The sequence below is a fragment of the Protopterus annectens genome, chromosome 10.part0 (assembly GCF_019279795.1).
Source record: "Protopterus annectens isolate FY-2018-M chromosome 10.part0, PAN1.0, whole genome shotgun sequence".
Taxonomy (NCBI): domain Eukaryota; kingdom Metazoa; phylum Chordata; order Ceratodontiformes; family Protopteridae; genus Protopterus; species Protopterus annectens.
Genome location: NC_056744.1, coordinates 1648029051 through 1648043722, shown reverse-complemented (window position 1 = coordinate 1648043722; position 14672 = coordinate 1648029051).

Sequence of the window (14672 nt, the reverse complement as noted above, 5' to 3'; positions counted from 1 at the left end):
GGGATTATAATGGCCTGGAGCATACTGGCAGTCCAGCATCAGTGTGTGCTACATCTGTGAGCAGTGTTCATGTGCACACAGACCTGACAAATACATCAGTGTGCTATATCTGTGAGCAGTGTGCATGTGCACACAGATCTGGCAAATACATGTGTGTGCTACACCTGTGAGCAGTACGGATGTGCACACAGATCTGGCAAATACATGTGTGTGTGCTACACCTGTGAGCAGTGTGCATGTGAACATGGATCTGACAAATACATCAGTGTGTGCTGCATCTGTGAGCAATGTGCATCTGCACACGGATCTGACAGATATGTTTAATTTCATGTCTTATATGTGTATTTGTTTGCACCTACAAACATTGTGTTGGAATGTACCCCAATGATACTCAGTTACAGATACCATATTTCATATTGGTTGGATATGTGCAGTTCTGTATTACTGTCATTTCATATTCAGGTACCTGGGCAGGTCTGGCAGCCATCCCATTGTTTGGGAATGCTTGCAACAGTGCTTTCATGATTGATAGTAGTCCTCTTTCTTAGAAATGAAGTGAGAAGATGCAATACAGACTATTCTGCATTGCAGAATGCAACATATAGAGATGTTTCCACTTTACACAACCCTGACTCTGTTATTGCACACATGACACTGAGTAATTGTGACAGGTGTTTGGTGTTCATTCACTGTCCTCACAAATATGCCACTGCTGTACAAATAGATGCCTGTCATTATATCGTTTCACAGAATGTCACACTTTTTAGTCTATATTAAGTTTATATAGTGGAGATTAACAGTATTTGGTTTCATAATTTCATTTGTATTTGTAACGTGGAACAACTTGCAATGCAGAATGCAGTATCATGTCAGTCAGACTCAGATCACACTGTCAGTTGTCCATGAGTCAAGAATAAATGGTATAGTCCTTTACAAACATGAACCATCCTTACACAGTGTACACCATGACTCCAAATCTCCCCTGCATTTAGGGCTACAACAACTCCCACCTTTATGAGGTAAATTTCTCAAATTCTCTCCTGGTATATCCTGTCTTGCCCTTCTTGAGAAATATTTGAATAGTTTTTTTGTCTAGACTGAAATGGTCTACAAACTGATTGCCTAGTACTTACCTATGAACCTATATGAACCTTGTCTGCGCCTCACTGCAACTTAACATGCTGCTGTAAAGAGACAGACTTGTATTTTAGCTGATGATACCTGTACATTAACACCCTGTTGGAGAACATTTGTTTTCCACTAGGGTATTGTACACTTTAACCTTTATCTAAGGTATTCCAAAGCCCATAGATGATGTACACTAAATTTTTATAAAGTATATAGTCCAACTACAAATTACTCATTCATCTTTTGCTCTGTGAATATTTCATCTCAATCTTTCAGGCAGGAATCTCTGGAAATCTAGACTTGCTCTTTGGCAAAACAGATTCTTGTAAAATTCCACCTCATCCGCCATGATTTAAATGCTTTCACTAAAAAACACAGTTGGCCAGCAGAAGCGTGTAACAGCAAAAATATATCAAACCAAGTAATTGCTGAAATAAAATTTATTAGAATATAATCAGACCGGTTTCGGCATTCAAATTTTAGCCTTCATCAGTGACTGATTATATTCTAATAAATTTTATTTCAGCAATTACTTGGTTTGATATATTTTTGCTGTTACACGCTTCTGCTGGCCAACTGTGTTTTTTGGTACAATCCTGGCCGTGCAGTGCTTACGTGCATGGCATAGTGTTTGAGTTAAATGCTTTCACTGTCACCGTCTAACTTGCCTTTCTTCTTCATAATGTTAAGTGTCCATAGCCAGTCTAGGCTTCATTGGGTCAGTAGGTTATCAGTGTCAATTTTCTTTACTGAAATCAGACCTGTCTTGTTAGTTATGACACCAGAGATCCATTTGGGACCTTCCCAGCTCATATCTAAAAGGTACACTACAAATTCTTCAGAAAAGACCTAGTATTACATGTTTGTCATAATGATATTTCTGTTAATACCATTTATTATAAACAACAACACTCAAACGTGGTTTGATTAGGTCATGTCTAGTCCTGAAATGTCTATTCACAAGTAATTCTGCAGGTTACTAACCTGTGGTCTAATTCACTGTGGATATTTAACCTTAAATATTCTAATGTACAGTTACATTGAGATGATGTCAGGTTGGTCACAATCTTTCAAGAAGGCAGTTGGAGTAAATATCTCATGGAGTTTAGAGGCTAATTAATATTACAAGGATGAGTGAAACTGTATTATTTTATTTACTGTTAGGTAACTGGGTAGGTGGGCTGATCTAAATCCCTTTTCAGCTGCCACACAAAAATGCAGACAAAAGCAAACAGCATGAATATTCAAGAAGCATACAATACATACCATCAAATGCAAAATCAAATGTTTTAAAGGGTCTTGTAACAAACATATGCTTGTTGAAGATCCTTATGCTTGTTACAAAGTCGTATGTACACAGAAACATTACAGAGAGAGAATTAACCATAAAACACAATCATTTACAATATTTACAGTATATACATAAAGTCCAGTTTGATTTTCATCATTTCAGGAAACATGCACAACAGCATTTAGGATAACAAGCAGGGAAAGAATGTCATGCTGGAGTTAGCATTCCGTGTGGGGTTAACTATTGTCTCTAAGGAATTTACACTCAGTTTGCTACTGCAAGCATACAGAGAAGGCCTTTTTGAACTAATTGAGAGATTCCAGACACCATAATTCAGGTAGAAGCTTGTTTCATAATGTCAGGCCTAGTTGGGAAAAGGTATGTTCTCCAGCACCTGTTTCATAGAGACCACTTGTCATAATGGTTAAGGTCTTCACCTCCCATACACAAGGTACAAGGTTCAATTCTAACCTCTAGCCAATGCCTTTTGGAGTTTGTATGTTATCCGTGTGGCTCTATGGGGTTCCTCATACCTCTGAAAAACATTATAGGTTCATAAATGTGTATCAGGCTAATGGCCCCGAGGCCTTTACAAGCCTAGCCATAGGATTACCCTGGCATTGTGCCACCCGACCTTAGTTCCCAGTGCCTCTATCGAGTAGAACCACTGGAGTTATCCCCGGGGTAATATATTATGAATGTTTTCATCTCAAACTCACTGATGAATGGAGCTATGGGCTGCAGCACAGACCCTACATCGTGCCCTGTAGGGGGAAGAGATACAGAGATCAACCACTTTGGGCATCCACTGTCGGGGGATCCTTGGTCGTCTAGCAGTTAGGATTTGGCACTCTCACAGTTGAGTTTGATTCCCTATCAGGGAATTTCAATGTGGAGGTTTGCTTAATGTGACAGCTATCTCCTGGTAATTCTTAGGGAGTAAACCTGATTTTCAGTGGGCAATTCCCATATCAATAACCAGCGTTATTATAGCATTACAGTATTGTTATCAAACATTAGTCAGAGATAGCCTGTTTGTGTTTATTATCAACATACATTATTGATACAGCAGTGCAATATGTAAGAAGCGAATGATTACAGAGTGGATTGTTTACTTTTAAGATGAAATAAGCAGTAATGAAGTAATATTCTTATTTATATATGGAAAGATAATGTTGTTAAAATTAAGGATCCTAGATGTTAAATGGATCAATTCTGTGATTTATGATAACAATATTGTTGTGTGAAAGAATAAATGAAATTAATTTTGTTGGTTTAATAATAACAAGCATAATTTTCCAAATTATGGCTTAAATGTTTATTAAGAGATATAAGTAAGAAGGCAGATACTTAGGGTACTTTGATTTTCAAAAGGAAGAATGTGATCATTGTGTGACTGATAATTCAAGAGGGGAGAGTACAGATGAGGTATCAGAAGAGGATTTTTTTGAAGCTAGTTGCACTAATTTGACACAAAGTCAAGTTAAAAATGAAATAAGTAACACTTTACAGTGATGGTTTTCCTAATTATTAAAAAAGTGAATAAGAAACACATGGCTGACTTGCTAGGTTTCTGCTGGACTAAATGTAGTAGTTGATGGTGATAGAGGCATGATATTCCAGCAATATAAAAATGGTAGAAGGTGATAAGAATGAAGATATCTGCTTGTGAATGAAATGTGCAATACGAATGAGTTATGTTCAGTCTGTTCCTTATGTATTAAAAGATGAGCGGAAAAGAGGGCCATGAATAAACTGTGTATGTATTGAAGTGAAGATGTTTCAAAATCATGAGAAATTGCATATCTGGGAATTTGGAGCTATTTTGGAGGTATTAAAGAGTATTAGCATTATAGTGTATGTGGGCATCTATATTTGAATGTTGATAGAGGGTTATGAGGTTGTTGGATGGAGGTGCGCATTTAAACCAAGCACACCAATAAGGTGGCGGTTGATAAAACGAGAAGATGAATAAAGCATAGTTTAGGAACATAAGGAAATATTTAAATGGAGTAAGTGAGTAGGGAGGGAATAATGCATAATATTAAAATTATCATCTGTAATAAGATGCATAGTTTTATTCCAGAAGTCACAATAGCAAGAAATTAACCATTAACAAATAACTAGATTAGCTGGTATAAAAGGAAGTCTCTTGTTTGATGTGTAAATGTTTTACAGAAGAAAAATTATCCAAACAAAAAGTACTATATGATACAATGGTACTGATTAAAGAAGAATGTGGTAGCAGGGGATATTTCATATAAAAAGTCCAGAAAACATTTGTTAAGCCAGTCAGCAGCGTCTGAAGAGACTAAGAGGGCTTTACCAATGCATTTACATGCAGATGGCTGCCATGGTCTTGTTTCTTGAGGGTTCAACAGTACTGAGTCATCTGGGGCCCTCATGGCCACAAGTTTTGCAGATACCTAATGCTGGCTGTGGATATATTTTGAACTATGAGCTATGATAAAAGCTTCAGAGCTAACAACCCACCTTTCTTACAGAGATGTATCTTATTCTCAGCAGTTTACAGTAGTCATAAAATCTCACCTAAATTACAGACCGAAGTGTAAGTAAACCAAGCAGGCCATATATTCGAAAGACAAAGGCTTTTATTTCCCCCTTAGCCTTTTATAATATATACATATATATATATATATATATATATATATATATATATATATATATATATAGATAGATATATGGGTCTAGGACATTTCACTGAAGTTATATATGGCCTTTTCCCCACTGTAGTGTGACCCTGGAGTTAGTATAAATTGTAAGGGGGGGCATAGCCCCCCCACATATTTTAAATATTTTGAAATATATACATATTATACTTTAAATATTTTAAATATTTTGAACTATATACATGGATACTTGCAATTACAATATATTACTCTTTTTCCGAACATAATATATACTTAAAATATGTGGGGGGCTACTGATGAAGTGGCTTAGCCCATGAAAGCGCTCATCTGGCATCTGTTTTTGGATTAAAAGTGTTTTGTGTTATTTACAGCTGTGGTCTGTTGCCTCCTGTTTCTGCTTTTATGAATATATGGGTCTACTTCAGTCGATCGAACTTTTACAAGTTCGAACCACATATGGCTGAAACCATATGTTCGAACTTTTAAAAGTTCGAAAACCAAAGTAAAACCACGAAAACCAAAAAGCACAAAATTAAACGTCTATAGCAGGGGGGCTATGCCCCCTGCACCCCCAGATCCCCTTTACTTAAATATACCAACTCCGAGATCGCACTACATTGCGGAAATGGGAGATCTTCCCTTTCCGCTCTGTACGGAGATCTCCATTCAGTCAGATCAGACTTTTATAAGTTCGAACATATGGTCTCTGCCATATGTGGTTCGAAGTTATAAACGTTCGATCAATTGAAGGGGACCCATATATATATATATATATATATATATATATATATATATGTGTGTGTGTGTGTGTGTGTGTGTGTATAGACACACACAGCTATAGAGAGAGAAATAGTATGAAAGGTCTAAGACAACTGGCAAAATATTGAAGCCAAAACTTGAAAATACCAACATCGACACAGCAGTATGCGTGCACTACGAAACAGCCTCAGTGCATGCAAAATTTAAATCTTAAAGCAAAAATAAAAACACCCCCACACTCCCTGCCAGTTATAAATACTAACTCTATGATCACACACAGGATAAAGGCATATTCCCCATTCGCAGGAATTGTGCTTTCTCAGACATATTTTGACCATCTGCTTATTTGATCATATGCAGTTGACTAAAGAGCTGCTGACCAAGCACACACTGGACCTACTGCAGGTAACCCATATGTGTGTCTAGGTATGTATATGTATATGTGCATGCGTGTTTACACATACACACACACACACACACACACACACACACACACACATAGAACACATATGAATATCTTTCCCCAGGATTCAGGATGATCTGTCGATGGAAATCTTAGCAATAGTAGACACATTGAAGGACAACCTTTGAAAATCTTTCTGTGACAATGTAGTTGAACTCAAACTGGGAATATTGAATGACAAGGCTGACACAAGTGCATTGCAAGCAAAGCACAAGAATAATAACTGTGCTGTGGCCGGATGGAGCATGGCTGAAAAGAAAGAAGTAACGAAAGAAGATCTGTGGGAAATGGCAGGGAGAGACTAACTGTGCATGGTCACACCTCTGTATGTTGTTGCTCAAGAACTGTGCACAAACTCAAAAGTAATGGGAGGCAAATAACCAACAAAAGAGACAAGTATAAAGCAAGACTGGCATTCATTTCACAACATAAAAGAACAAGTGTGGTATTAGCATACATTTTCTGAACAATATAATGTATGGAATTTTAATGTCTAGATTGAAGTACTGACTGAATAAAAACCTCATTAATGAACTGGCGGCAAGGCTCGCCATGGTGTCAAACAGTGTTAACAGCCAGCATCTTGTGCATTGCAGATACCTTAAAGAACCGGGTCTATATCATATTGTCGTATGTTCAAAATATCGAATGGCTACAATGTCGTAAATGCCGTTCAGCAAAATTTTTTTTGTGAGATCGCCATACAGTGAGGATCAGAAAATGTGCCCTTTCCTCACTGTAGTGCAGTCTTGGACTTGGTATATATAATTAGCGGGGGGTGTGGGGGGCACAGCCCCCCACAAGAACAGTTTTGATGAATGGCATTTTCGATATTGTAGCCGTTTGATATTTTGAACATACGATAATATGATATAGACGCAAAGAACCTGACACAGAGGATCCCTGCTTTGAACTGCAAGTGTGTGCAGGTTTGCTAGCTTTGTGAAAATCTCTGTCTCCTTTGTATCAGGATGAAGGTGGTGGTGACAGACTGTCTGCTGCAGGATTTTACCATTGTGCACTATGGTGGTGACTGCATACCCCTGCTTTTTTCACTTTCCTTTAAATGGCAGGCACAATATAACTTTCCTTTCACACTCTTTTCTCTTGTGTACAGGTAGCCTTCAACTAGCAGGAGACAGTTTTGCTTCTGGCTTAGGACATAGCCATATAATTTGCCCTTTAGCCCAGGTGGTGTGTAGCTGCCATTGCTTCCCACATTTACTCCATGCTGCTTTGATGTTGCCCTGTACAGTCCGCACTCCAGCGACTACACTTTTTCTTCTTCTGCATGTGTGGTGTTACTGTGGAATGACTATGTGGGAAACCAAGGGTGTATGGGTATAATTTTTTTTAGTTGATAAGCCGGCAATTCCATTTGCATAGCATTAGATTTTGTATTTGTTAACTGAAATTACAGGAATGCTGGTATGTTAATTCATCACTCCTCTTCATACACATTTCCTTTACAAATGGGATCTTCCATACATTTGCTCAGATGACAGTGAAACATAAAATGATCATACTCATTTGTGCTAAAGTTAATACTTCTGTGTTTATTGCTACTTACAGGTCACAATCACACCTTCAAGCAAACTTTCTTCTATCAAATGGCACATTCCCCTTTGTCTCACTCAAAGTCCCTCCTCCTTTTCAGCTACTCCACAAATTCCCTTACTTTCTTATCAAATAACTTCAAATCTGAACAAGTTCTGTTCCATCCTCTTCTTTATCCCTATCATTTCATCAAATTTATATTCCTCTCAAAACATTGCAGAACCCCTTCTTGAGGTTACTGACCCCATAATGCACTAATATATATCCTATACATTCTGCCCATTTAAGAAAAAAATGTTCCCTAAATGGTAGACCTAGGAATCTAAGTATTATGATATCACTAAACTCCAAAAGTCAACTTGATTACTTTCAGTTAATCTGGAATTACTTCTAGATGAATACAGTGATCTATCTGAGAGTGTTGGTGAAATAGCAAATATGTTTCCTTAAATAACAGTATTGATTGTTCTCTCTTTTGTTACTTGTCTGGATACATTATAAACTTACCATATATCTTATCTGTGTGCTTATATAATATATTTGTACATTTTAAATTCTTTCTCACGGAGCTTTTTCTCCATGTGTTCTCTGAAAATGGGCTTTGCATTTGGGCCTTCACAATCAATAAATACAAATAAATAAGTAAATACACATGTATATACAATTTAAAAGCAGATGTTCTTTGAGCTAGAATCTAGTGAGTACTAAGAAGTGGCCATTAAGACTCACTTAACTGTGCAATGCAAAAATGTTTAAGTAACATACTTTTGCAGTTTCTGTGTCATTTGTGTACTATCCCCCACCCACTGCTGTAGCCACTATTAAAAAGTTACACATTTTACACCAGTTTGCAGTCAGAAGAGGTGCTAAAATGTAACTTGGCCATCTACCAACAGGAAATTACAACTCTGCATTTCAAAATAATTTAATACCGTATTCTTTTGTAAGGCTGGGCGGCTGCAGTGGTGCAGAGGTTAAAGTTGCCGCCTCACAGCAAGAGGGTCTCCGGTTTGATCCTCGGCTGGGGTGCCATCTGTGCGGAGTCTGCACAGGTGCATGGGTTTCCTCCGGGTGCTCTGATTTCCTCCTACATCCCAAAGACATGCTGTAGGTGGATTGGACACTCTAAACTGGCCCTAGGTGTGAGTGTGTGCATGTGTGTGCCTTCTGTGGAAGGTTGGGTGCTGGGCTGGCAACTCGACACCATAAAAAACTCCACTGGCATTCATGAGCAGACAGGTGATCTGCTGTGTCGACCCCTAACCGGGAAAAAGCCAAAAGAAGAAGATTCTTTTGTAAGGCTAATGTTTATTGGTAAGAAGCCCATATTTGTTTCCTGCATGTACTACAAACTTTTTCCAAAGTGCCCTGAATTTACCAAGACAGCCAACCCATTATTTAAAAACAAATTCATTATGTACTTGCCATAAATACAAAAACTCACCTGCCCCAGTCCCATAACATAGAGGGATGAAGCCCTGACTGACTGCAGCCCAAACAACCAGCTTTTAGTTAGTAGTATGAGCATCTGAGGGGACAGGCAGTAGGAGGATCAGCTTGAATCACTGACACCAGTTCGTTCATACACAGAAGAAGGAGGCTGCTGCGCCCTTATTATGGTGATATTTAGTGGGGGTTGGCTGTATTACCTGCCTATAATGGTGAGAATGGCTTATTTGTCATTGGAGATCTCTGCTCTGCTGAACTAAGGAAAGGGAGGTGCTTATGGAAGCATGTAGGGCTCTTTCTCTGGACCAGGCAGCATTGTGAGTCAACAAGCTGTTTGGGGAAGGAGAGCTAGGCCACCCCTTGGGACCTAAAGCTGCCCCACCCCCAGCAACTGGACTTTCATCAGAGGGGAACGAATGAGCTAATTACGCTGCCAAGGCAGGCCTGAATAGGTCTTTCACCTAGTATGGGGATACCTCGTTCTCACCCACAGTAAAGCAAATGAGCCGTTTGGATGCAGGTACAGGAGCCATCAGGCAGGTCCTTGGGAAAAATTCACCTGTTGATTTCTTGTTCCTGATTTGTAGCTAGATGTTTCCTGCCACACATGCCAATCTGTTGGCTAAACACTAATCCACAAACAAATACTTCTGTGTTTTGGCCCAAAATTAATAAACACTTGACAATGCTGAATGTTTGCTTTTACCTGAAATATATGAGAACCTTAGTGATCAAGGACTTGCAGTCAAAAATTATTTTCAGGAAGCAATAAAAAGCATTCCAATCCTGATAAAAATATACATTTATTTGACAAGAAGTCCTGATAGTTAATTCTTAATTCTGATATGTAATTCTTAATTTTTCTTATTAAGGTAAAATGCAGTAGTTTTACAGGACAAACATTGCAATGTATACATACTGGTATTCACTTGAAGACTATTCTGGTGTTAGAGTTGTGAAGTCAGACTTCATCAGGAAGATGTACTCACTCTCAATCCTAAAAAGTAATTGAGGAGTTGCAGAGCAGGAGGTGCAGCTGTTCTTGAATTATCAGGATTGGTGAGCAAAGTTTAAGTCTTGTTGGGGGATGCAATGCGTCTTCCTGCATGAGCCTCAGTATAATACAACTGTTCAGTAAAAGATTGTGTCCTCCATGTTTTTATACAACTATTCAGTAAAATATTGTTTTTATACAACTATTCAGTAAAATATTGTAAGCTGCGGTGGTGCAGCAGTAGCATTGTCACCTCACAGAAAGACGTTCTCCCATTCAATTCTCGGCTGGAGCGCCTTCTGTGTAGAGTCTGCATGTCCTCCCCGTGGTCGAGGGGCATTCGAAAGACATGCGTGAATGGGCGTGCCTTCATTGAAGGTTGGGTGTCGGGCTGGCACATCAGCACCATAAAAATCGACTGCCAATCATTAGCGGACTGGAGTTCCGCTGTGGCGACCCCTAACCGGGAAAAGCCAAAAGAAAAACAACAACATTCAGTAAAATATTGTGTCCTCCGTGTTTTATACAACTATTCAGTAAAACATTGTGTCTTCCATGTTGTTATACAGCTAGTCAGTAAAATATTGTGTCCTCCATGTTTTTATACAACTAATCAGTAAAATGTTGTGTCCTCCATGTTTTTATACAACTATTCAGTAAAATATTGTATCCTCCATGTTTTTACAAGTTTACAGCTTGAGGTTCCAAGTATTTTGCTAGATACTTTGATTGTAACCTTGTGTTAGATGAAGTTTTATTTTCTTACTGATTTATCTCAATCATAGGTTCATAGATGTTTACTAGGCTAATGACCACTAGGACCTTTTTAAGCCTAGCTATACATCCCAAGTCTCTGGCAAGTTCTAGTACTCTTGATATGTGTAAGCGGGGGCTTGGGAGATGAAACATTTACAAGCAGGGGCCTGGAAGATAAACCATTTACAGGCTGCCTGTGTCCATTAGAGACATAGGTGCCAAACCAGGGATGAATTTCCCGTTCCCCATCCAGCTTTCCAAGTTACAGTTGAATTGGGTTAGGGAGGAATTCTGTTTCATATGGATAGCAAGCCTGTTCCAGAGACAGGGTAGTGTCTGGGATACACACCTGTCTCTCCAGCAGGTCCTTTTTATATCACAGATAAGGTTTAAGTCTTTAGAATGGGTAATTCTGGTGCTGTTTGTTTTCTGGATATGCAGGAGGTCCATCCGAGTGGGGTCTGACAATGCACTGTATGCTAGGCATAGATCTCCACTCAACAGCCTGTAGGAGACAGAATACAGGGATAGGGCCTTGAGGAAGTCTGCACAGGACATATTACTAACGCCCTGTATTCTTTTAGTGAGGAACCTCTGTGGACACTCCAATTGTTGGATATGCCTGGTTAGGAACATACCAACAGAGGCAATGTACTCTATCATAGACCTGATGAATGCCAAATACTGTGCATCAAAAGTCAATCACTACAGGAAATAGCAATTTCTCTTGCCTCTAGATGGCAAAAAGTTACACTTCTTGGTAAGCAATAAGTGATACAGGAGGAAATATAATCAGTAGTGCTGAACAATAACTTATTTTTGTCCTCACGTAATATTATGCCAAAACTTCCACCCGCTGAACAACAAAAGTTCTTAAGTCAGAAGCAGTTGCATTCCAAAGGTAAACCACCCTTATCCAAAGATTTTCCTACACTGTTTCACATACAGAAACATTTATGGTCAAGCTACCTTCAGCTAATATTGTGAACTGTCAGAGCATTACTTCGGTGGTGGCTGGCAATATTCCTGATAAAATTATTTGTGTCTAGGCCATGTTGTCAAGACAAATCTCATCCATAGCCTCTATATCAAGTTTCCATCATTGAATGTTCCATGTTATGTCCTATTTCATCAAGCGCCATACTGGGTAAATAGGAACATTTTCCTTATGTAGAGATCAGATTTCTGTATATAGGGAAAAACTGTTCTTCTTTCTCCAAAAGTGTATATGACATTCCAGAAGTATGTGGTTATGAGAGAGGGATTGCTCCCTGAAAAAAATGCTTAGGTTTTACTCTTTTTTTCTGTCAGTGATTTTGATTAAGTTGATATGTGGGTGTCTCCGCTAATTGCCTCATCATCACTGTGGTCCTGTCCATGGGCTAAACTGGATAAAGTGGTATTCAACAGGTTTGTTGTTTAAATAATGGACCAAATTGGGTTGTTTCTTTTGAATTATCTTCAGTGCTGAATGTATCATTTGAAACTTCATCATCACAAGCAAACCCCATCCAGCACAGCAGTGGAATATTAAGATGCCCTACAGCTGGAAGTGGTGTATTCAGTAGCCACAGTATTTATAGGTGAGTTGCCAATTTTGCAATAATCATAATAATAATAATAGATGCAGCAATAAGCTGTAACTTACGGCTCTAGAAGATAATGCAGTTCCAGTGTTTCTGCAACAAATTCCATAACTCTGTCCAAAAATAGTAACATTGCAACTTGCACTCGCTAAAATTAAAACTGTCCATCAAAAGTCAATCAACTCAGAATTCAGCAAAATATTTATAAATTAAAAGAAATGTTGTGGTACAGAATAATCTGTTCTCAGAAATTTGAATTTGGCTACTGTTAAATTTATGGCCGAACGCTCAAAGCAGCAGTTAATGAAGCTCTAGAAATTAAGCTTCAAAACTTTAAGATTAGATCACACAGAAAAAAATACCTTAATAATAGATATACCAGAAAAACGAGAGAATTTTGATGATGATACTTTCTATATAAAATGTTTGTAAAACTTGTCAGTGTCCCAGAATTATTGGGCCAGATTTCAAAACCCTTTGACATGTCATAACACACCCAGCTGTTGTATTATTCCATGCCCAATTCCAAATGACAAGACTCTTTTATGCTCCATTTGGTGTATGCCAATGGGAAATGGCATAGCCCTACGCTCAAGTGTAATTGAGAAATCAAGCTCCCCATGCCAAACTAATTTAGTGTTGTACATTGGTGAAGCTTCCCAGTGTACAAGGCTAGTCAGTGGTGAAGCCCATTCAAATGACTGGACTTTTGGTGTGGCAGAAAAATCCAAGTGTATTTGGAATTAGGTAATACAGGAAATACCGAGTGGAAAACCAAATGGTCTGCAGTACCTAGTTCCAAATACAGATGGAGCTGTACTTCAGTCATCCAGAATATAGGAGGGGGGGGGGTTGCTTCTTGTGACTTCGTTCAAGTACAGAAGTGGTAGTGTAAGCTGTCTGTCAACGTCCTCAGGGGATGACTCATTGTACTGTGTCTGTAAAAATTATGCAGTTCTCTGGTACGATAGTGGAGCTACATCCATGTCCTTCTATCTGGATATGGTAAACATGGGCATAATGGCCATGCCTGTAATACCAGTTCCATCTCACTGATGGAATTACTCTGCCCAAGAACTTCAGCTGGACTCATCAGCCTCACTGATTCCTCAGACAGCTTCACACTATGTCCCAATAAGTTAATGTGGCTCATTGACACAGAATGCTTCTGAACTGCAGAATGTTGCCTGAACATAGTGAGTCCCCATTTATTTCAATACCTTGGCATGCCAAGGTATTGAATTTGTTGGAGTCTGCTTCATGGTAAACAGGCTGAATTTAAGTTTTTGATGTAGTGAGGGTGCAGTGGTAAAGGCTATGTGCCTTTTCTACTCCGATGTGTTAGAATCCTGCCCAAAAGAGAATATTTCATTCCATCTAGTCCAGTCTCACATAGTGTATCATTCTAATGCCAAAATAAATGTACCCCAAACAGATGCAGGTAAACGTTTGAAGTCCAAAAACAGGGATCCAACTTTTCTGCTGCAATGAAAAAAAGTGTTTTACTTAAAAGAAGCTCGCATCTCTTTTGGAGACCTGCTTCCAGAAATTCAAACATCAGGATTAATCTTTTCACTGTTCTGACAAACTGTTTGGGAGAACAATAAATATTGGTTATTTTCCTGGCAAAATTCCATGTTGTTAAATTTAGCCCAATGTACAGGTTTGTCTAATGTATTCTATAGTTTAAATTGGTCATTAACTGAGCTACTATACCTCCAATTTATATTTTGCCTGCAAGTTTAATGATAGTGATGTCTTTTACCAGCGGACACCTAGGCATAAAATGATAAACAGTGTGGGATCAAGCACAGACCCATTGGCAACTCCTAACTTATTTCTGTGACTGTCTGAATAACTGTTGCCTACTCTAATTTTGTTACTCTTGTTCTCAACGTCAGTTAGCTATCCACCTCACTAGAAATCCATTCACCTTATATTTGGACAAAAGTCCTATAATTCCACTGTGATGGATAGTGTCAAACACCTTTGCCAAAGACATATCATCAAATTGTCTGACAGCACTAATATGATGAAG